Source organism: Cervus canadensis, chromosome 22, assembly GCF_019320065.1.
Source record: "Cervus canadensis isolate Bull #8, Minnesota chromosome 22, ASM1932006v1, whole genome shotgun sequence".
NCBI lineage: Eukaryota > Metazoa > Chordata > Mammalia > Artiodactyla > Cervidae > Cervus > Cervus canadensis.
Genome location: NC_057407.1, coordinates 1,794,440 through 1,815,975, shown reverse-complemented (window position 1 = coordinate 1,815,975; position 21,536 = coordinate 1,794,440). Strand labels below are relative to the sequence as shown.

Below are 21,536 nucleotides of genomic sequence, written 5' to 3'. Positions count from 1 at the left end.
TTGAGCACAAGCACACACACACACACATTCTGACCGGTGAGGTGGTACCTCGTTGTACTTTTGATTTGCATTTCTCTAGTAATTAGTGATTGTTGAGCATCTTCTCATCTGCCTCTTGGCCATCTGTATGTCTTCCCTGAAGAAATGTCTGTTAAGGTCTTCTGCCCACTTTTCTTTTTTTGGTAGTAGTAATAGAGACACTGTTTATTGGGATAAGACAAGATAATTTCCAAGCTATGCATGAGAAATGTGGTGGTGGTTTAGTCGCTAAGTCGTGTCCGGCTCTTGGAACACCGTGGACTGTAGCCTGCCAGGCTCTTCTGTTCATGGGATTCTCCAGGCAAGAATACCGGAGTGGTTTGCCATTTCCTTCTCCAGGGGATCTTCCTAACCAAGGAATCAAACCTGGGTCTTCTGCATTGCATTTACCGACTGAGCTACGAGAGGAGCCCAAAAGAAATGTAGCAACAGAAGAAACTATGGTGGTGGTTTAAAACAGAATGATGCAGCCTGAAAGTGAAAGTCACTCAGCCGTGTCTGACTCTTTGCAACCCCGTGGACTATACAGTCCATGGAATTCTCCAGGCCAGAGTACTAGAGTGGGTAGCCTCTCCCTTCTCCAGGGGATCTTCCCGACCCAGGGATCAAACCCAGGTCTCCCACATTGCAGACAGATTCTTTACTAGCTGAGCCACAGGGGAAGCCCAAGGATGCTGAAATGGGTAGCGTATCCCTTCTCCAGAGGATCTTCCTGACCCAGGAATCGAACCGGGGTCTCCTGCATTGCAGGCGGATTCTTTACCAACTGAGCTCTCAGGGAAGCCCTAAGAAATGTATCACTTGCCAAATTTACAACCCTCCATGTTTTATCTCTTCTGTTTCACATGCTTTCTAATGCCCAAGATACGTATTCTGTTTCTACAGTCTAAGTTTTCATGACACTTCTAAGGTAAGAGATTAAGTGGTTTGGGCTTCCCGCATGTGTTTTTAAGGAGTATAACCCTTTACGGTGCTGGCTCAGTTTCTGCTGGGTGGTGTGCGGACCAGCCCCAGGTGTACTATGTCCCCTCCCTCGTGGACCTCACTCCCCGCCCCGGGTCGTCACAGAGCCCGGCTGAGCCGCCCGTGCTGTTGAGCGGCTCCCGCTCGCCGTTTTCCGGGAGGCGCTGACCCCCCAGTGTGTGTCGCTCTCCTGTCCCCTCTGTCCACGCGTCCATCCTCCTCGTCTTCGTCTCTGTCCCTGCCCCGCAAATAGGTTCGCCTGTACCATTTTTCTAGACTCTGTATATTAATCTATGCATTAATACATGATGTTTGTTTTTCTCCTTCTGACTTCCTGCACGCTGTATCACAGCCTCTGGATCCCTCCACATCACTACACATGACCCAATTTCATTGCTTTTTGTGGCTGAGTAGTATTCCATTGTGTATATGTACCACATTTTCCTTCTCCATTGCTCCACTGATGGACGTCCAGGTTGCTTCCATGTCCTGGCTGTTGTAAATAGTGCTGCAGTGAACACTAGGGTACGTGTGTCTTTTTGAGTTAAGATTTTCTCAGGGTGTACGCCCACGAGTGGGATTGCTGGGTCACATGGTATTACTGTTTAGTTTTCTAAGGGCCCGCCATGCTGTTCTCTAAAGTGGCTGTGTCTGTCTACATTCCTACCAACAGTGTAAGAGGGTTCCTTTTCCTCCACATCCTCTCCAGCTTTTATTTTTTTTTGTGGAGTTTTTGATGATGGTCATTCTGACTGATGTGGAGTGGTACCTCATTGTAGTCTTGCATCTCTCTAGATTTCTGTGGATCTGCATCTCTCTAATAATTACTGATGTTGAGCATCTTTTCATGGGTTTCTTGGCTCTCTGTACGTCTTCTTTAGAGAAATGTCTGCTTAGGTTTCCACTCATTGTTTTATTGGGTTGTTTGATTTTTTTATACTGAGCTGTTTGAGCTGCTTGTGTATTTTGGAGATTAATCCGTCAGTTGTTTTATTTGCAAATACTCTCTTCCATTCTAAGGGTGGTCTTTTTGTCTTTATGATTTCCTTTGCTCTGCAGACACTTTCAAGTTTAATTTGATCCCATTTCTTCATTTTTGTTTTTATCACTCTAGGGAGTAGGTCAGAAAAAATCTTGCTGTGATTTATATCAAAGAATGTTTTTCCTGTGTTTTCCTAAAAGAGTTTTGTAGTATCCAGTCTTACATTTACGTTTTTAATCCATTTGAGTTTATTTTTGTGTATGGTATTAGGAAGTGTCCTGGTTTCATTCTTTTACATGTAGCTGTCCAGTTTTCCCAGTACCACTTATTGAAGAGGCTGTCTTTTCTCCATGGTATATATTCTTGCCTCCTTTGTCATAAATTAGGTGACCATAAGTGTGAGTTTTTCTCTGGACTTTCTATCCTATTCCATTAATATATATTTTTGTTTTTGTGCCAGTACCATATTGTTTTGATTACTGTAACTTTGTAGTATAATCTGAAGTCTTAAAAAAAAAAAAAAGTCTGAAGTCTAGAAGCTTGATTCCTCCACCTCCATTTTTCTTTCTTAAGAGTCCTCTAGCCATTCGGGGTCTTTTGCATTTCCTTACAAATTGCAAAATTTATTGTTCTAATTCTGTGAAAAATGCCATTGGTAGTTTGATAGAGATTGCATCGAATTTGTAGATTGCTTTGGGGAGTATACTCATTTTTGTAATATTGATTCTTCCAGTTCCACAAAATGGTGTATCTCTCCATCTGCTTATGTCATCCTTGATTTCTTTCCTGAGTGTCTTATAGTTTTCCGAGTATAGGTGTTTTGTCTCTTTAGGTAGGTTTTTGTGTCTATATTCGTCAAAGATACTGGTCTGTAATTTTCTTTTCTTGGTGGTGTTTTGTTATCTGGGTGATGGGGGCTTCATAGAATGTCTTTGGAGTGTTCCCTCTTCAATCTTTAGAGGAGAGAGAAGAATTGGTATAAGTTCTTCTTTGCATGTTTGGCAGCAGAATTTACCTGTGAAGCCATCTGTTCCTGGACCTTTGTTTGTAGGAAGTTTTTGTTTGTTTTTATAGATTTTATTTCAGTTCTGATCATTGATCTGTTCATATTGTCTATTTCTTGATTTAGTTTTGGTGATCTATTTTTTAATTTAGTTTTGATGTTTCTAGAAAATTGTCCATTCAAATTTGTGGACATGTAATTGTCCATAGCATTCTCTTAGTTTTTTTTTCCCTTTTATTTCTGCAGTGTCAGTTGAAATTTCTCATTTTTCATTCCTTATTGTGTTTATTTGGATTTTTTCTCTTTTCTTCTTGATGAGCCTGACCAGAGGTTTCTCTATTTTATATATCCTTTCAGAGAACCAGCTCTTGGTTTTATTGACTTTTTCCCTATTGTTTCTTTAGATTCTGCTTTATTTCCTCCCTGGTCTTTATTATTTTCTATCTTCTGCTGACTTTAGGTTTTTTTGGTTCTTCTTTTTCTAATTCTTTTAGGTTAGATTGTTTACCTGAGACTTTTCTTGTTTTGAGAGCAAGGCCTGAATTGCTGTGAACTTTGCTCTAAGCACTGTTTTTGCTCTGTCCCATAGATTTTGTATGGTTTTATTTCCCTTGTCATTTGTCTCAGCTATTTTGTAATTTCCTTTATGATTTCCTCTTTGACCCGTTTGTTTTCCAGTAGCATGTTGTTTAGTCTCCATGTAATTGTTTTTTCTTCATTTCTTTTCCTTTGGTTGATTTCTAGTTTCATGTCGTTGTGGTCAGAAAAGAGGCTTGAAATAATTTCTATACTTTTGAACTTGAGGTTGTCGAATTTGTGGGCATGTAATTGTCCATAGCATTAGTTTTGTGCCCTAGGATGTGACCAGTTCTAGAGAATGTTCCATGTGTACTTGAATTCTGTTTTTTGGATGTAGTGCCATGAAAATGTCAGTTAAGTCTAATTCCTCTGTTGTGTCGTTTAGGACCTCTGTTGCCTTATTGATTCTCTGTCTGGAAGATCTGTCCCTTGATGTGAGTGAGGTATTAAAATTTCCTACTATTATTGTATTCCTATGTATCTGTTAGTGTTTGTTTTAGATATTTGGGTGTTCCAACGTGTGTGTGCTGAGTTGCTTCACTGGTGTCCGACTCTGCGACCCCATGGACTGTAGCTTTCCAGGCTCCTCGGTCCTTGGGATTCTCTAGGCAAGAATAGTGGAGTGGGTTGCCATTTCCTTCTCCAGGGCATCTTCCTGACCTGGGATTGAAGCCGTGTCTCTTCCATCTCCTGCCTCGGCAGGCGGGTTCTTTACCACTACGCCACCTGGGAAGCCTGCCCTGCTAGCAGGTGCATACGTGTTGATGAGTGTATTGATTTTTTATCATTATACAGTGTCCTTTAACTTTCTTTATCCTCTGTTTCACAGTCCATTTTGTCTGAGTACTGCAGCTCCCTTTTTGGTCATTTCCATTCACATGAAATAACTTTGCCATCCCTCGTTTTCTTTTCTTTCTTCGGGTTGTCGTTTTTTATTGGGTTTCCTCAGCAGAGACTGGCCGGACGTCTTACAGGCTCGGTTGCCCCCAGCCTCCTCGAGCCGAGACCAACCCCCGCCAGCCCCGTTCAGGAAGTGTCCGCTGTTGGGACTGTTTCTTGCAGTGCCTCAGTTTCCAGGGCAGTGACTTCTCACTGAGGCCTGTAGTGGTCCTTTCTCACATCCGTACTGGCCACACCTGCCCCGCTTCTTTTTGGGCGCCAAATACTGGTGGAGAGAGTCCAGCTTGCTCTTGCTAATGACAGAGAGATCGATGTTACTTCCAGAACACAAGTCACTGAGGGTGCCAGCTGCTCTGGCTTCACTCACCAGCTTCTTGGCTTCCTCCTCCTCCATATCTGTCCTAAATTTACCTTCAAACATGGCCATGGCGCTCAAGGAGCCGGAACCCACGGTGATATAAGGCAACTCAACGGCTGACCGTGAGAACACAGGCTGCAGAGGTGAGGTCCAGTAACATCTCCCCCAATGCTAGAGCTGCCAGTGTAACCTTGCTGCCCGGAAAGCATCTGTCTGCGGCCACCTCTGATTGGCCGCCACGCAGCCCGTGCAAGGGGAGTGGAGCTCCAGGATGGAGGAGGTGAGCTAGGTCGTCTTGTCCGTGCCCACAGCTGTCCCGGACCACGGCAGTAACTGTTAGGAGATGTGAAGTGTATTTTTGACAGTTCTTGTCAACAACAACCGTCCCTTTAATCGCCTTGTATGTCCTCCAAAAACTATGCCATCCTCATAGACCACCCCTGCAATGGTTGTCCCGGTTTTCCGGCTGTTGGAAGCTTGTCCTTTATCTTTGCAAAACTGACTTCTAAGATGGCCTTTCTGTGGCAGTTCCTCTGGGACAGGAGAAACCCCCAGGCGGCTCGTGCCCGCCGCCCTCTCCCTTTCAGTCTGGGTGTGTCCTTTCCCCTGAGGTGGGCCTCTTGTTGGCAGCATATCAGGCTTTTGTTTTTTATGCAGTCTGCCACTCTGTATCTTGTGAATGAAGCATCCAGTCCGTTAACATTTAAGGTAATTATTGATACATGTGTATTGCCATTTCAAACCTTGTTTTGCAGTTGATTCTTTTTTTTTATTTTTTATTTTTTTATTTTTTTTTTTGCAGTTGATTCTTTCTTTTTCTCCTGGTGTGATGATTTCCTTTTATATCATGCTCGTGTTCTCTTGCGGTTTTTGTGATTCTGTCCTACGTTTTTGCTTTGTGGTTGCTGTTTGTCTACTGTGTCAGCCCCTTCCTTTATCTGCGTGCTTTATACTGATAGCCATATAAATTCAAACACATTCTTTAAAAAAAGTGCATTTTCTTACTTTCATTCCTCACATTTTAAGATTTGGATGTCTGTTTTTACATCTTCAAGTTTTTCCTTTTGCTGTTCCTTGTGTTTATCATTGCTTTCACAAATAGGTTTCTTTTTTTTTTAATCCATATACTGGCTAATTTAAATGGTTTATTTTCCTTTTGTGATTTCCTCCTTCCTATTTCTTCCTGCTGCTTTTCTATTTGGAGAAGACCTTTTAATACTTCTTTTAGGATGGTTTAGTATTGCTGTATTCTTTTGGTTTCTGCTTGTCTAAGAAATTCTTTATTTCTCCTATTCCAAATGATAATCTTGCTGGATAGATTATTCTCCATTGCAGGTTTTTCTCTTTCAAGGCTTTGAGTCTGTTTTGCCACTCCCTTCTTGCCTGCAGTGCTTCTGTGGAGAAATCAGATAGCCCCATGGGGGTTCCCTTGTAAAGAACTGTTTTTCTACCTTTAGAATCCTCCCCTTACCTTTCACTTCGGTCACTTTTATTATGTCTTGGGGTAGGTTTGTTTGGGTTTATCTTCCTATGCCTGGATACCTGTTTCCTTCTTTAGCTTTCAGAAATTTTCAGCCATAAATTCTTCAGATACATTTCAATCCCCTTTTCTCTCTCTTCTCCTTTTGGAGCCCCTATTATGCATAGATTGGCCCACTTTTTATTATTCAATAGGTCTCTTACATTGCTTTTTTTTTTCCCATTTGACTTTCTGTGTGCTGTTTTGATTGGGTAGTTCCCACTAGTCTGTCTTCCAGGTCACTTGCTCTTTGTGATGCGTTATTCATTCTGCTGTTTATTGCCTTGAGCGCGGTTTCTGTCTCAGTAAATGAATTTTCTAATTTTTCTTGGCTCCTCCTTATAGATCCTAGTTCCTTTCTACACTAATCTGCTTATCTGTTGATAGTCTTTTGTAATTCCTTCATCAGTTTCCTTATCTCCTTTTTTGAAATCAGTGTCTGTTAGACTGAAGAGGTCTGTTTTATAGTTCCTGCAGGGTGATTCTCTTGGTCTTCTACTTGAGAGTGGTTCCTTTCCTTCTTCGTTTTGCTCATATTTCTCCTAGTCTGTGAGTTTGGGAGGAACAGTTAACCTACTGTGGTCTTGGAGGGAGTGTCCCTGGGTAGCGTGTGTGGGTTTAATGTCTTTTGCTGTGAGGTCTGTTTTTGGTTTGGATGCTGGCCGCCTTTGGCTTAGCGTGTGCTGGCTCTTAGCTCTTGGGCGGGGTGTGCAGGTTCCCAGGAACACGGCTCCCAGCCGTGGGGCCCTCTCCCGCTGTGGTGGCGGGTTGCGCACCCTCCCTGTGCAGTCCTGGGGAGCAGGGGCAGGGGTTGGCACTGGACTGTGGGGCCCTCGGAAGCAGCAGCAGGCCATGCACTTCCCTGGGGACGTTGGCCCAGGACCCTGGGCAGTGGCAGGCCGTGCGGGCTCCCAGACGGTGGGGTGGTGACCTGCACCCACTCCCAGGACCCTCGGCGGTGGGGGCCTCTGGAATCTATGATGGCAGCCTGCGCCTGCCCGTGGAGTGCAGGTGGGTGGCGCCCTGCTGCTGGAGACTGCAGACGGCCGTGACAGCCCTCCCCCCCCATCGGTGCCTCGCCTCTCTGGCGGGCCCAGGCTTCCTCCCAGACCCCCTCAGATGTGGCAGAGCACACCGTAGCACCTCATGCTGGCTTCCCATAGCAACCCCAGTCCTGTCCCCAGGTCTGACCTCCCGAGCCTCAGTACCCAGCCCCAACCCACCCCAGTTGTGCTCTTTGAGACACTGTTAAGAAAATGAGAAGTCAAACCACAGACCAGAAGCAGAATTTTGTAAAACATATACCAGTTAAAAGTCTTAACTCTAGTACATAAAGAAACTTCCTAAAGCTCAGTAAGAAAACCCAATTCCCCAAAAATGCATCAAACAGTTGAAAGACACTTCACCAACAAAAGACGTACAGTTGGCAAAATAAGCACGTGAGTGCCCAACACCTCCTCAGTCACCGGGGAGAGGAAAGTGTAGCCACAGTGAGACGTGACGATACACTCACTGTTGTGCCTGGCATCGGAGAGGCTGCCCATACCCAGTGATGGCGGAAACGTGGGGCGACTGGGACTCCAAAGCACCAGTGGGCGTGTGAGGTGGCCACCACTTTGGAAAACAGCCTGGCACTCCCTTAGAGTTTGGCATGAACCTGTCATATGATTCAGGCACTGCCCTCCTAGATATTTCCCCAAGGGAAATGTAAACTCATGCCTGCAATACACTTACAGAAAAATGTTCACAGCATCCTTTTTTGACAGCTAATCTCTCAATACCTTGTTCAGGTGCTCAGTCATGTCTGACTCTCTGCAACCCCATGGACTGAAGAACACCAGGCTCCTCTGTCCTCCGCTATCTCCCGAAGTTTGCTTAAATTCATGTCCATTGAGTTGATGATGCCATCCAACCATCTCATCCTCTGTCACCCCTTTCTCCTCCTACCCTCAATCTTTGCCAACATCAAGGTCTTTTCCAGTGAGTTGTCTCTTGGTATCAGGTTTTGGAGCTTGGCATCAAAGTATTGGAGCTTCAGTTTCACCATCAGTCCTTCCAATGAATATTCAGGGTTGATGTCCTTTAGGATTGACTGGTTTGATCTCCTTACAGTCCAAGGGACTCTCAAGAGTCTTCTCCAGCACCACAATTTGTAAGTATCAGTTCTTTGGCACTCAGCTTTCTTTATGGTCCAGTTCTCACATCTGTACATGACTACTGGAAAAACCATAGCTTTGACTATATGGACCTTTGTTGACAAAGTAATGTCTCTGCTTTTTAATACGCTTTCAAGGTTTGTCATAGCTTTCTTTCCAAGAGGAACCATTTTTTAATTTTGTGGCTGTGGTCACCATCCACAGTGATTTTGGAGCCCAAGAAAATAAAATCTGTCACTGTTTCCACTTTTTCCCCTTTTGTTAATGTTTGCCGTGAAGTGATGGGACCGGATGCCATGATCTTAGTTAGTTTTTTGAATGTTGAATTTTAAACCAGCTTTTTCATGTTCCACTTTCACCCTCATTAAGAGGCTCTTTGGTTCTTCTTCCACTTTCTGCCATTTGAGTGGTATCATCTGCATATCTGAGGTTGTTGGTATCTCTCTCAGCAATCTCGATTGCAGCTTGTGATTCGTTCAGCCTGGCATTTCGTATGATGTATTCCACATAAAAGTTAAATAAGCAGACTTGTACTCCTTCCCAAATTTTTAACTGGTCCATTGTTCCATGTCTGATTCTATTAATAACTGTTGCTTCTTCTTGTTGTTTAGTTGTTAAGTCGTGGCTGACACTTTGTGATCCCTTGAACTACAGCGGGCCAGGCTTCCTTGTCCTTCACTATCTCCTAGAGTTCGTTCAAATTCAGTTGGTGATGCTATCCAACTATCTCATCCTGTCACCCCATTCTCCTCTTGCTCTGAATCTTTCCCAGCTTCAGCATCTTTTCCAGTGAGTTGGATCTTTGCATCAAGTGGCCAAAGTATTTGAGCTTCAGCGTCAGTCCTTCCAATGAGTATTCAGAATTGACTTCCTTTAGGATTGACTGGTTGGATCTCCTTGCAGTCCAAGGGACTCTCAAGAGTCTTCTCCAGCACCACAATACGAAAGCATCAATTCTGCTTCTTGACCTGTATACAGGTTTCTCAGGAGACAGGGAAGGTGGTCTGGTATTCTCATCTCTTCAGGAATTTTCCACAGTGTTGTAATCCACATAGTCAAAGGCTTTAGCATAGTCAATGAAGCAGAAAGAGATGTTTTTCTGAAATTCCTTTCCTTTTTATGTGATCCAATGAATGTTGGCAGTTTGATCTCATTATAGGGGATTGGAGTGCAAAAGTCTGGATACCTACCAAATGTCAGTAGGTGCATGGATAAACAAATCTTGGTATATGCGTATGAGGAAGTACTCCTCAGCATTAAAAAGACATGAACTATTGATACATGCAACACGGGACTTCTCTGGTTGGGTGGTTAAGAATCCACCTTCAAATGCAGGGGGCGCGGACTCAATTTCTGGTGGGGGAGCTGGGACCCCGCTGGCCGTGGGTCCGCTCAGCCCATGCGCCACAGCTGCTGAGCCTGGGTGCTCCAGACCCCATGCCACAACTAGAGAAGCCCCGTCGCTGCAACTAAGACCCAACACAGCCAAAAAATAAACTTCTTTTGTGTAAAAAGCTGGTTAAGGTAGTAAATTGTATGTATATTTTGCCACGGTATGAAAAGGTGGGAAAAATCAATGAACCGTTTTCCGTGTGGGTCTGTTTTTGAATCCTCTCTTCATGCACATGTTAAGTTGTCGTCTGCACTGAGCTTCGTCTCAGGCTTGAAGCCCGGCAGTGTTCGTCCCCCAGCTTGTTCTCTTCTGAGGCCGTTTGGCTCCTCTGGGTCCTTCACGTCGGCTCATGAATTTTAGAATCAGCTTTTTAGCTTCAGCAAAAGGCTTGTGTATGATTGGGGTTACAGTAAACCCGTAAATCAGTTTCAGGGAGAATTCAGATTTGTGACAGTACTGGACTTTCAGATCCCCAATTGTGGAATATCTCCCCATTCCTTTGATTCTTAATTCTCTCACCAACGTTTTGTGTTGTCATGGTCAGTGCATAGAGTGCGGACAAATTTTACAAAAAGCTTCTGATGGTTTCTCAACTTATCCTTGTTATTTTTTGATGGTTTGTAAAAATATATCCATAAGTATTTAAAATTCTTTGGTATTATCGTAAGTGGTATTTTTAGAAATTTTGACTCCTGATTATTTGTTGTTTGTAGGTAGAAATATAGTTGATTTTTTTACATATTATTTTTACAGTGGTATGAAAGTTAACATTTTTCTGTACATACTTCCTATTTCTGGGATTTTTCTTCATAATCTATATTTTGTTAACTTCATATGTAAAAGAAATTCACACTTGTGAAAGGAGATATAGGAACTATAAACAAGATGAAAATAAAATATATCCCATTGTGTCTTAGTTTTTGCCTTTGAACATCAGTTTTAGTTGAACTTCAGCAGATGCTGGTGTTTTGTGCAGATTTCTTATTTCAGCCTCAGGGTTATCTCCTAAAATTTAGTATGTATGCAGTATGACAAGCGTCATGATGACATTGCTTGCTTTAAGGTAATTTACCCTTCACCCAGTCCGTTTCTCCCAGTGCTTACCTTTACGGAATGCATTGTGCAAGACTGCTGTCCTTTATCATGACCAGGAACTGGACATCGGCCTTAATGCAGGTTGTCCCCGCTCTGCGTTTGCTGATTGTGTGTGTGCTGTGTGATTCTGTCACGTGTGCAAATGATGGCGACACGGCAGCTCCGTCACAGGACTCACTCACACGTCCTCTGATATCCGTAGCCCCCTCTTGCCCACTCCTCCCCCAGCTGCTGGGAACCACTAGTCTCTTCTCCCTTTGTGTATCTTGTTATTTCAAAAACACTGTATCACTGGGACCGTAAAGGATCTACAGCAACAAGCAGTGTATATAGACTTTGTGCGGATTGGCCTTTTCACTCTGTGTAACTCTTCTGTTTGTTGCTGTGTGCCTGTGGGTTGTGCTTTTTCACTGCTCAGCAGTTTTCCACGCCGGAGAAGGGAATGGCACCCCACTCCAGCACTCTTGCCTGGAGAATCCCATGGACAGAGGAGCCTGGTAGGCTGCAGTCCATGGGTTCGCTAAGAGTCGGACACGACTGAGTGACTTCACTTTCACTTTTCACTTTCATGCATTGGAGAAAGAAATGGCAGCCCACTCCAGTGTTCTTGCCTGGAGAATCTCAGGGACGGGGGAGCTTGGTGGGCTGCCGTCTATGGGGTCGCACAGAGTCAGACACAACTGAAGCAATTTAGCAGCAGCAGCAGTTTTCCATGTACCTGTTACCACAGTTTGTTGACTGTTCTGAAGCTTAAGGACACCTTGGTTGTTTGCAGTTTGGGGGCTCTTATGAGTAAACCTTCTGTGTACATTTGTGTTCAAGCTTTGTGTGAGATGTGTTCATCAGAGAGATGTGTTCATCTCTCTGGGATAAATGGCCAGGAGTGAGGTTGCTGGGTCTTGAGGTAGTGTGTGTGTTTAATTATTTTCAGAGCACTGGCTGTACTATTCTATGTTCCCAGAGGCAATACATTCTAGATTCTGTGCCTTTTTGCCAGGATTTGGTGTTGTCACTGGTTTTGTTTGTTAAAAAAAAAAAGTTTTAAACACTGTAGCCATTCTGATGGACGTGGAGTGCCATCTTGCAGGTTTACTTTGCCTCTGCCTGAGTAGGAGATTGTCACATGTTCAGCCCCCGATACACCCTCTCAGTGAGTCCAGCCGGTTTCTGTGTGTAGATCTTGTACCCTGCAGCCTTGTTAAGCTGGCCGAGTAGCTCACAGAGCTCCTTTGGCTGGTCCTGGAGCGTTTAGTGCCTGGACAGTCTCGGTGGTGGTGATGAGGGCAGTTTCATGTCTTCCTTTCCAATCCGGTTTTCCTTCTTTTCTTTGCTTGATTCACTGGCTAACATCTCCATCATGTCGAATAGGAGTGGTCAGAGCAAATTCCCTGCCTTGTGCCTGATTTTAACGAGAAAGCCTTCAGTCTTTTACCTCAGGTGTGATGTTAGCTGTATGTTTTTTGTAGGTGTCCTGAACCAGGTTAAGGAAGTTTGCTTCTGGTTTGTGGAAGGTTTTCAATGTAAATTGTGTTGAATTTTGTCCAGTGTTTTTTCTGCCTCTTTGAAGATGATTGGGTTTTTTTCTGCATATTCTTTTGACATGGTGAAATACTCTGCCTGGATTTTGAACCCTGAAGGACTCCTGCATTGTCAGGATAGTTCTCCTTGGTCCTCATGTAGTATTGTCGCTTGTATCCTTGGGTTCACTCTGGAGAATACTAAGGGGACATGACGGCCAAATATAGTGTGGCTCCTGGACTGGATCCCAGGCCAGAAACAGGGCATCAGTGGAAAAGCCAGTGAAATTCAAATTAATTCTGTAATTTAGTTAGTAATATTGTATGACTGTCAATTTCTTAATTGTGGTGGTTTCCCCATGATTCTGTAGGCTTTTCTTAGGAAAAGCTGGATGAAAATTATCCAGGAACTCTATACTATTTTTGTGACTTTTCTTTAAAATTATTTCAAAATAAAAATGATAAGGTGATTTCATATGGGCAGCATTTAAAAATACCGTTTGTCAGTCTTGGCCTTTTTTCACGTGTGTTTATTGGCTTACACCACCGTATGTTCCACGTGTGTGACGTTACAGCCCTGCCTCTGTGTGGACTGCACCATTCACCACTGAACTGGAGCTTCACCCTCGCCGGGCAGGCCACCCGCTTACCCGTTTCACCCTCCCGTCTCTGCCTTTTCACTGCTTTTGGATATATGATTCTTTTAATGTGATTTTATATTTATATAATCCAGTCCATGGCAGTCCATGGAATTCTCCAGGCCAGAACACTGGAGTGGGTAGTCCTTCCCTTCTCCAGGGGATGTTCCCAACCCAGGGATCAAACCCAGGTCTCCCGCGTTGCAGGCGGATTCTTTACCAGCTGAGCCGCCAGGGAAGCCTGCTACCATTTTATCTTTGTTTTTTCCCCATGTGTTGTTTCTTTGTCTCTGGATGCTTTTGAGTGGTTTTAGAGAAATTGATGCTAGTATAGTTTTCTTCACATCTTTCTCGGGGTTCTTTGAACTTCTTGGATCTCTGCGTTTATAGTGTTTATCAACTTTGGTACGTTTTTGACCATTAGATTTCTTTAAACTTGTTTTATCACCAGCCATAGCACATTCCCCCACTCGCTCCTCCCCCTTGGAGATTATACACAGATAGAGAGCCATCTGCTTGAGGTTATCCCACAATTCACTGATGCTCAGTTATTTTTTTGTCTTTCATTTTGTATAGTTTTTATTGTTATGTTTTCTGTTCACTAATTTTTTTTCTCCCCTAGTATTTGATATACTGTTAATCCAATCCGGGGTTTTTCATCTTAAGCGGTCTTTCATCTCTGGGCAGTTTGGTTTGACTTCTTTTTTCCTCCTATATCTCTATTTACTATGCTCATATTTCCTTCTACTTTTTTGAGAATTTAGAATTTAGTTATAACTCTTGTAATACTCTTGTCTGCTGTCATCTCTGTTATTCCTGGGTCACAATCAGTTGGCTGATTTTTTTTTTTTTTTTGATTTTTTTTTATTCTCATCTGCACTCATGTTTCCCTGCTGCTTCATGTGCCTCCTAGTTTTCTGTTGCCTGTCGGTCCTTGTGGATTTCAGTTTGACCCATTCAAGACTTGCTTTTAAGTGTTAGAAGGAGCAGAGCAGCCTGGAGGGCAGTGTTTCTCAACATTTTTATTCGTTATTACTGCTCTCTCATTCCCCATTACCCTAATTGCATCCCTCTGTGGCATTTTAAAAAATTTCTTATTCATTTATCTAGTTCTGGCTGCGCTGGGTCTTCCTTGGGATGACGGGGTTCTGATTGCCATGGCTTCTCTTGTTGCGGAGCATGGACTGTAGGCGCATGGGCTCAGTTAGTCCGAGGCATGTGGGATCTTCCCAGACCAGGGACTGAACCTGTGTCCCCTGCGTTGGCAGCTGGATTCTTAACCACTGGGCCACCTGGGAAGTCTCTCTTTGTGAAATTGTAATGCCACAACTATACTGTACATGTTTCTGTACGTATTCTGTCCTTCATGCGTAAGTTGTTTTTTTTTTTTTTTTTTTTTTTTTTTTTCCTCCAGAACCAGCTTTCACCCCCAGGGGGTGGTGTTGCCCTGTTGAGAATGCACAGACAGGCTCAGGCTGGTTCTCTTCTACTAGTGACACACGGCTCTTCTCCGTGTCCTCGGCATGCTGTATGCTAAGGCAGCCTGTTTTTGAACACTTTCTTAAAAGTTGAACCTACCCTACCAGAGTGCAGTACATATCTCCAGAGTGCAGTACATGTCACAGCCCCAAAACCTGAATACAGATGTTCCTTCTGAGGGCCCCCAACTGGGAATGACCCAAATGTCCTTCGAGAGGTGAATAGGTAAACAATTTCATACTCACACATTGGCCATTGAACAATTAGGCCAAATCAGAGAGGCCAGACCAACAAAATGCTGTGTGATCACATGTATGTAAAACTCGAAAATGCAAACTAATCTATAGACGAAAAGATGAGTGCTTGCCTGGGGATGGAGACGGAAGGATTGATCCCAGACAGACACCAGGAAGTCGGGATGGAAAGGTTTTTGTTGAATGTGGGGACAGTTTCATGGGCGAACAGATCTCAGAACTCAAAAAACTATTTTCTGTTTGTGCAGTTCATTACGTGCCAATTATATACACCAGTAAAGTTGTGAAAGTAAAAAAATGAGGGGTTTGCACTCCATTTGGGGAACCTATATTTCTCATTATTGACCCATGTGTATAAAAATTTGTAAGCATGGTTATGGTTGTTTTTATGGTTTATAATGGTGATGAAGTTTAATTTGTTGGCAGCTTATGGGAACACTTGAACTTGACTCATATGAAAGTCTGCAGTTGCAGACCTAATGCAGGGATGGTTGAGTTTTCCTTTGCTGAACATATGTTCATAGTCGACAAACTGACTTGTTCTCAGAACCTGTGGACTCTGGGGAAAGAGGGTGGTTCTGAACACTGGGGCTGGGTCCAGAGACTGCCTCGAGTCTGGTGTGGCCAAACGTTTCAGGATAGTAATGGCAGTAACGTGTTTGTTCTCTTACTTTCTAGAAGGTACAGGTAGTAAATCAAAAATTCAAGTTTAGTAAACGCCTCCAGGAAAGTTTAGGTCTCATGAATGTTTAGTTGTAGCGGTTTTATGCAATGAATACATCCAGATCAAGAAATAGAATGTTACCTGTATTGGTAATTTGTTTTTAATGTTGGAAGGCATTTTTAAAGTTAACTTAATGTATCACAGCATCCAGTCCCATCACTTTATGGCAAATAGATGGGGAAACAGTGGAAACAGTGAGAGGCTTCATTTTCTTGGGCTCCAAAATCACCGCAGATGGTGACCGAAGCTATGAAATTAAAAGACGCTTGCTCCTTGGAAGAAAAGCTATGACCACCCTAGGCAGCACATTAAAAAGCAGAGACATTACCTTGCCAAAAGGTCCATCTGGTCAAGGCTATGGTTTTTCCAGTAGTCATGTACGCATGTGAGAGTTGGACTATCATGAAAGCTGAGCGCCGAAGAATTGATGCTTTTGAACTGTGGCGTTGGAGAAGACTCTTGAGAGTCCCTTGGACTGCAAGGAGATCCAACCAGTCCATCCTAAAGGAGATCAGTCCTGAATATTCATTGGAAGGACTGATGTTGAAGCTCAAATTCCAATGCTTTGGCCACCTGATGCGAAGAACTGACTCACTGGAAAAGACCCCGATGCTGGGAAAGATTAAAGGTGGGAGGAGAAAGGGACGGCAGAGGATGAGACGGTCGGATGGCATCATTGACTTAATGGACATGAGTTTGAGTAAACTCTGGGAGTTGGTGATGGACAGGGAGGCCTGGCGTGCTGCGGTCCATGGGATTGCAAAGAGTCGGACACGACTGAGCAACTGAACTGAACTGAGAAGCAACAAAATTAACAAGAAGGGTAAAGATAAATGGCCCAAAGATGAATAGAAGTAGAAACGTTGCCAAGGATGTGTGTTTTTAACTTAAAAAGCTTTAAATGGAATGACAGTTTATTAAGGGTAAAGGAAGTAGGTCTGACTCACAGGTGGCTGTTTCAGAACAGGCAAACAAACTGATGAATATAGAAATTGAAAAAGGCGTTTGTAAAGTGGACCCCAAGAAAAGTAGGGTGCATGGTACAAGTTATCTTGAAACATTGAACTGCCTTTGAAGGCTTTTATTGCTACTTTGGCTAGTGGAACATAACCCCCATTTTTTTTAAAGACAGTCAAGACTAACTTATTTTGAAAATAAGTTTGGCCCATTGAACATGTAGCTTTTCTATAATGACTCTTATTCCTCAGAATAGGTTTCAAACTAAATTTCCCAGAGGCCTCTCAAGGCCAGGAAAGCCATGCCAAAGGTCTGCTGTCAGATTTTGGGGATTTTTCTCTTCTGCTGCTAAGTCACCTCAGTCGTATCCGACTCTGTGTGACCCCATAGACCACAGCCCACCAGTCTCCCCCATCCCTGGGATTCTCCGGGCAAGAACACTGGAGTGGGTTGCCATTTCCTTCTCCAGTGCATGAAAGTGGAAAGTGAAAGTGAAGTCGCTCAATTGTGTCCGACTCTTAACGACCCCATGGACTAGCCCACCACGCTCCTCCATCCATGGGATTTTCCAGGCAAGAGTACTACAGTGGGGTGCCATTGCCTTCTCCGTTTTCTCTTCTAGAGGTCTCCAAAATACTTTGAGATTTCTGTAGACAGTCCTTTATTTACCTCATAAGGCTGTTCAGAACCCAAGTGTGTCTAATTTCTGTAGAGACAAGGAAGAGAGAAAAATGTTGTTTTTACCCACAGGTGTAAATTACCAAATTGTTTTAAACCATAAGTAACTTGAAGAGAAGAGCTTCTTTATATCTGAAAACAAAGATTAGAAGCCAGTAATATGTCAGACCTTGATGCTGGGAAAGATTGAAGGCAGGAGGACAACTCAATGGACATGAGTTTGAGCAAGCTCTGAGAGTTGGTGATGGACTTCCTGGCGTGCTGCAGTCCATGGGGTCTCAAAGAGTCGGACGCGACTGAACAGCAACAATATGTCAGACAAAAATTCATGAAAATTATAATCATCCCATGTAATTAGTCTGTTCTGTTGTCCTTGCCTGATGATTGAAGATGATAGTGACATTGATGGTTTTAAGAAATTTGTGAAGTTTCTGTTAAGGCTTAAATAATTTGTCCAGTTAAGTGCCTTGAGCACTGGAGGTTGTAGAAAATATACTCCAAGTGGAAGACACATGTTTAACCTTTTTCATTTTTCATTGTAAGGGCATTAACCCTGCAACTGAGGAAGGCTTTATCCCATTTAAAAATAAAAAAAAAGATTTGTCAGGGAACCAGAAAAGGCCAAGTGGCTGTCTTGGATTTCCCATAGCTCTGACTGTTTGATTTACAGTCATTGTTTATTCATTTTAAATTAGCTGGTTTAGGAGTAGACCATTGTGTTTTAAGGACATCGGGATAGCAACAGTCTGACAATAAGGGGTTAATTTTTTTAAAAAGCAGAATGAGCTTTACCTACATGTACCATAGTCTTCATAGATCATTGTGAAATAGTAGTTATTTTACCAAAGTAACAAAAGGTTTTAAAGGTAAATACAAATCACTTAAAGGCAAAGAAATTCACAGTCTGTTATCAAAACCTGCATTCCGAGAAAACTTCTTTCTCTTAATAGAGAAAGTTTCAGTCTGGTACGGGCTTATATTCATCGTGAAATAATAGCTATTCACTTAGTCAAAGTAGCGATAAAAGATTTCAAAGTCAGTTCAGTGTCTCAAGATAACTTGTACCATGCACTGTACTTTTCTTGGGGTCCACTTTCTACATGCCTTTTTCACTTTCCATATTCATCAGTTTATTTGCCTGTTCTGAAAGGGAAAGATTGAAGGCAGGAGGAGAAGGGGACAATAGAGGATGAGATGGCTAGATGGCATCACCGACTCAATGGACATGAGTTTGAGTAAGCTCCAGGAGTTGGTGATGGACAGGGAGGCCTGGCGTGCTGCAGTGACTGAACTGAAGTCAGACCTACTTCCTTTTCCCTTAATAAAATGTCATTCCATTTCTTAAAGCCTCTTAAGTTAAAAAGACACATTCTGCTTTCCTTAAGTAACCATGAACCATTGGCAAACGTAGATCACCCAAAGCTCTTAACTCATTTGCATTTTCTTTCCTGAGACTTTTCTTCACATCAAGTGACTTTCCTTGTTGAAAAGTTTCTAACAGATATAATAAGATCTTATTTAGTTTGTATTTAACCAAGGCACAATAAAAGTATTACACCTAATGTTGAAGATACGTCTGAATTATTTAGATAAACAGTAATACCAAGTATTAGTTTATTTACTTTTTTTAATCAAAATGAAAAGTCACATTCTGTCCATAGTTACATCAGTCCATCTTAAGGTTGCATCAGTTTAAGAAGAGGCATCACATGCGATTGTTGTCGAAGATATTTGCAGATTTGAAGAAAGTCTTTTCCTTGAAGTGGAGATGTCCACCACGGGAGCCTTTCAGTGATGAAGAGGGGAGCGTTCCACAGACCCAGCAATTAGACTGGTTGTGGAATTTAGCGTAGGAATGAGCCCAGGACAGGAAAGGATTGTCTTGAGGATCAAACGGCAGACTCAGGACTTTTGGAGTCAGCAGGAGTAGGCTCACATAGATTATCAGGCCCATCTTTTGGCTCATCCAGACAGTCCCATACGGAAGCGGATCGAGAAGAAAGTGGGCCAGGGGCTTCAGTAAGCACGGAGTAAGTTGACCCGGTATCTAAGAGGAAATCAACGGATTGGCCCCCCACAGTTATTAATACCCAGGGTTCCTCAGGTGTAACTAGGACGGGAGCTTGTGTGGGGACCCCTGGGCACCTTCAGTCCTGATTGTCTTGAGAGTCCGATCCCTGAGACCTACGCCTCTAGGGGCAGTCTCTCCTGCAGTGTGGTCCCTTGCAGACCGGACATGGAGCCGGGGCGGCTTAGATGCCTGAGGGCAATCCCGCTTGAGGTGCCCCTCCTTTCCACAGTAATAGCAAGCCCATCCCTTTTCACCTGGGTCCCTCTGGGAGTTTTTCTCAGGCTGTTTAAGAAGGTTCTCATAGCCATTGCGAAGGCTTCCACCTATTCGTTTGTCTTTTTCTGCCTTTCTTTCTTTTCCTCATATTGCCTACCATAATAGACTGTCTGAGCCCATTGTAACAGATTACCTAAAGACTGATTTGGTCCATACGCCCGTTTTAATAGCTTATGGCGGATATCTGGAGCTGACTGACTGAGAAATCTACCCTTTAAGATCACTTTTCCCCCTTCACTTTTGGGATCAATCTCAGTGAATCTGCGAAGGGCTTCTCTCAGTCTATCTAGGAATTTACCAGGAGCTGCCTTCTCCTCCTGTTCTATGTTTGCCAATTTGCCATAGTTTAAAGGCTTAGCACGCACCTGCCTGAGTCCTTCAAGAATACCTCTGACAAAATGACTCTGATCCCATCTTCCTTTAGCAGTGTTGTAGTCCCAGTCTGGTTCTGTAGCTGGGACCGCCTGACTCCCAGTGGGGAGGGCGGTTATCTCGTCCTCCGTCTTTCCCACTGATTCATTACCAAGCCATTCATCTCCATAAGCAACCGCTTTTCCCAAAACTCAAGTTTTTGAGTTGGAAGTCAGCGTTTGTCCCAATATATACATCACATTCTTCCAAGCAAGGTCATAAAGCGGAGTAACACGTTTAAAAGCTCTAATATATTTTTCTGGGTCCTCTAAATAGTCTCCCAGATCCTCCTTGATTCTTTGTGTTTCTTGATAAGAAACAGGCTTATTAACTCTCATAGACTGATTATTTCTCCCACTGGGTGCTTCATGAAGAGGCAACAGCTTGTGTGGCTGTTCCTTAGTCTCTCTTCCTGCTCTACGCATATGATCCCAGAGAGATTGGAGAAACCTGCTTTTCTTTATCTCTTTGTCTCCTGTCCTCCATCTCACCTAGCAAAGTAGGAGGACAGGAGGGAGCTGAAGGAGTCACACCCAAATCTATAGCCTTAGGACACAAGTCTGGCATATTTCGCAGAGAGAAAAAGGGCAACACATATGCTACTTCTACCCATTTCCCTTGATTTCTACAGAACCGGTCTAATTGTAAAACAGTATTATACTTAAGAGACCCTCCAACCGGCCACCGTTCGCCGTCCTCCAATGGATGCCGTGGCCTTGCAGTATCACATAGGAAGACCAGGTGTGTCTTCTTTAAGCCCTGGGGATCAAATATATCCCAGTTTTTCAGGAAACAGTTCAAAGGAATGAGGCTGGAATTGTTAGCTCCCAGCTTGTCCTGAAGAATCCCGGACGAGCCCCCAAGATGAAAGGTTGTTGCTGAATCATGCAAAGACGCCGGGGGAGACATCTTATTTGCCTTATGCATCAAGGTGCTCCTCTGTTGGGTGTATAAACACCTATAATTGTTACGTCTTCTTGGATTGAGTCCTTGGTCATTATGTAGTGTCCTTCCTTGTCTCCTGCACGTCTTCATTTTAAAATCTATTTCATCTGGTATGAGTATTGCTACTGCAGCTTTCTTTTGATTTCTATTTGAATGGAATACCTTCTTCCAGCCCCACACTTTCAAAGTCTATATGTGTCCCTAGGTGTGAGGTGAGTCTCTTGTAGACAGCATATATTGGGTCTTGTTGGTTAATCCGTTCAGCCAGTCTGTGTCTTTTGGTTAGAGCATTTAATTCATTTACATTCAACGTAATCATCCATCTATGTGTTCCTGTTACCATTTTCTTAATTGATTCGGATTTGTTTTTGTGGGTCTTTTTCTTGTTTCCTACTTAGAGAAGTTCCTTTAGCATTTGTCATAAGGCTGGTTTGGTGGTGCTGAATTCTCCAGCTTTTGCTTATCTGTAAAGCTTTTGATGTCCTTGTCAAACCTGAATGAGAGCCTTGCTGGGGACGGTAGTCTTGGTTGTGGGTTTTTCCTCCTGCCTCCCTCCTGGCCTGTCCCCCAGCCCGCCTGTGCGTTCTTCTGCCTCGGTC

At 43.4% G+C, this 21,536-nt stretch overlaps 1 protein-coding gene across 2 annotated transcripts in view; it reads left to right on the top strand.

The window, feature by feature from the left end:
• Positions 1 to 21,536, top strand: part of ACAD9 (acyl-CoA dehydrogenase family member 9) — a 46,499-nt gene that overhangs the window by 6,941 nt on the left and 18,022 nt on the right. The window lies entirely within an intron of this gene.